The sequence below is a fragment of the Otolemur garnettii genome, unplaced genomic scaffold (assembly GCF_000181295.1).
Source record: "Otolemur garnettii isolate 467f Iridium unplaced genomic scaffold, OtoGar3 scaffold00048, whole genome shotgun sequence".
NCBI classification, from domain to species: domain Eukaryota; kingdom Metazoa; phylum Chordata; class Mammalia; order Primates; family Galagidae; genus Otolemur; species Otolemur garnettii.
The window spans coordinates 10,459,923-10,462,874 of record NW_003852443.1 but is presented as its reverse complement, the minus strand read 5'-3'; positions in this window follow the sequence as shown (position 1 = coordinate 10,462,874).

The window sequence follows — 2,952 nt, the reverse complement described above, 5'->3', positions numbered from 1 at the left end:
GCTGTGATAAAGACCTTTGTGCAGAGGGAGCAGGTCCACACTGGTTCCCTGAGGCTTCCTTTTGATAAAGTGAATTTTTATCCACAAGTTTGCAAGAGCCTTGGGCCTGGACCACCAATTTCTGGAAAAGGTGGATACAAACAGGGAGGCCTGTAACTATTCCTGAAAAACATTTCAAACTGTGTTACAAGCTAGCCCCGCCGGAGAGAGGGCCCCTGCTCAGCGCTCTACATGGTTCTTAAGTCTCTTCAAAGCACTCAATTAAAGAATGTGGCTTCTATAAAACTCAGAACAGACTATTATGGAGCAAACAGCTGCCATGTGATTAGAAACACAGGAAATGTTCTGAGGAAAGGATGCTTGGTGCTATTAATTTCTTCCTTTGTGTTCCAAGCATGGTTCCCAGGAAAGGGGGAGAGGTAGTAGTTTCTGTTGATTTTATTTTCAAAAATACAATTATAAAAGACACACACACTCACTGTAGAAAGTGTTTGAACAAACAGAAAATTATAGAGAAAAAAATTAAACTTACTTATCATCTTAGCACTCAGATAGAGCAGCTCTTTTGGTGTTTTCTGCTATATTTGGGTACCATATTTCCTCTACTTTGTAAAACCATATTGAGATCTTACTATACATGAAACTTGAAATCTGCTTTTTTTACTTAACGTTGATTCATAAACACTTCACATGTTATTTTTGAAATCCTTACAAATGTAATTTTAGTGGATATGTAATATTTAATCATATGAATGTAACATCATTTCCCAATAATTTTCCCAGAAGTAATTCTATGGTAAACATCTTTGAGTCTCCCTCTTTGCCCTTCAGATTACTCTTGAAAATAAGTTTCTAGCTATCACCAGTGAAGGCCAAATTCTGTGTATGGTTAATTAAAGGACAGCATAATAGTTAGCAATCCTGAAATTTTGCTGTATATTTATACTGTGTCCTTTTATTATATTTTACCTTTAAATATGTTATCAAATATTGATGTTCTAGAAAGGAAATAACTTTTCTATATCTTTTATCTCTTCTAAGACAATTCTGAGTTATAAACTTTATTTTTAAAAGGAATCCAAGTCCCCAAAAAGAAGAAAAGAAAAAGAAAATATTTCAAAATGCTAAGTGTGGTTGTCTTAAGGAGTTACATCCTGAGGTTTTTTCCCCTACTTTTCATTTTAGTACATTTGCCAGATATTCTAATGTGCCAAATACTATTTTTACAATGTTTCATAAAATGATATAAAAATTTTTTAAAAAGAATATATACTCTTCTCTTTTCCACTTCTAGAGCAAGCATTTTTTATTCCTCTTCCTGCTTATTCCAGCCCATAGCTGAGAAAAGGGGTTAAACTCCAGATTTTTTTTTCCCCAGAAAATTCTTTCTGAATAATTTAAATGGATTCAAGCAAGGGAAACTGAAGTTATTTATAAAAACATAAAATCATGTCTTTAGTTCCACCTGTATAATTCGAGTGAATTTAAGGCTACCAAACAATAAAGCTTCCTTGTCCCCAAGATATACCCGGTTGTGCACACAGGCTCATTTAACATTCAGTACAGGCGCAATTCCTGATCCCTTCACCCAAAGCAAGAACCATTTATTCACAATTTCTCTCTTCCCATCATAAACATAATTTTTTTCCATAAACATAATTTTTACTCTTAAATGTTTTGATAGAAAAATGTTTGGGTCCTTTCTTACATAAAATTGTATATCTGAAATAGGTTATAAATTATTTGGCAATAACAGGTAGGTTTAAAAATAATCTTTGGCTAGTTTACATCAGAGAACTTTTCTATCAGAATCATGTGGTCCAAAAGGGAGGGTATGACTTGGTTAGCAAGAAAGCCCTCCTGGTTTGAAAACATGAAGTTAAACAATATTTAGGAAATATATTAAAATGTTCATGATTACCATTATTATTAATAATAAGAAATAACAAAAGTTACCATCAAAGGATCTTAAAGCCTCATGCACATAAAGCTTGGAAACAGGAGTTGACTAAGCCAAGAGTCTCCTCTCAGCAGGAAAAAAGAGAACTAGAAGACACCAAGAAAATTCTATGGAAGAATTAGATGTCTCTATTAAAAGAGAGGAGAAAAGGCTATTAAAATAAGAAATATACAGAAGAAACTGCACGTATGCTATTATCATGACTATTTCTCCATGAAAAGTTGTAATATTGAGGAAGCCTTTTGACTCCTGAAGTGGCAGGGAAAATATACTGATTTCTAAAATATCAACAGAAGAAGGCTTTTGAGTACATGAATATCTATGCAGAATTCTAGCCCTTTTCATAAAATCAGACATACTAGTTTTCCAGGTTAGTCTCAGTAAGGAAAAGCAGAGTGAAGTTAAATGTAGTTTATACTGTTAAGACTCAGTAAATAATGTCCTTCAATGTGAACCCGGGCATTTACATTTCTTTAAATATTGTTCTACATTTTATTCCATTGTTTATACTTATAATTATATTTGTTATTTTTACGTATCCTTATTTTTAACGGTATGAATCTCTAGAGCAAAAGTTTAATTGACTTGGGTTCTAACGGGTTTGCTTTTGTGTGTTCTTGGTAAAAGCCTAAGAAAGACTCTATAACCAAGAGCATTACTTGGGTTACTTTGGGTAACCAAAAGCTACCCAAATCTTCCAAATCTTAGGCATGGGGTCACAGAGAAGATACCCACCAACGGGTTATAATATAATGACAAATGCAAATCTAGTGATTAAAAGCAAACCCACAGCCTAAATACTTCATGCCACAGTTAATGCCTGCTGCTTTTTCTTCTGTTGCCATGGAGATGAAGAGCAGCTGGCAGGCTCTGTATCTGTGGTTCCCCCCACACACACCCACACCCCGCTAACCATGGCTGCACAACAGAATCACCTGGGGAACTTTTCAAAGTGCAGATAGATTCTCTAGCTCCATTTCCCCCTCCCCTGA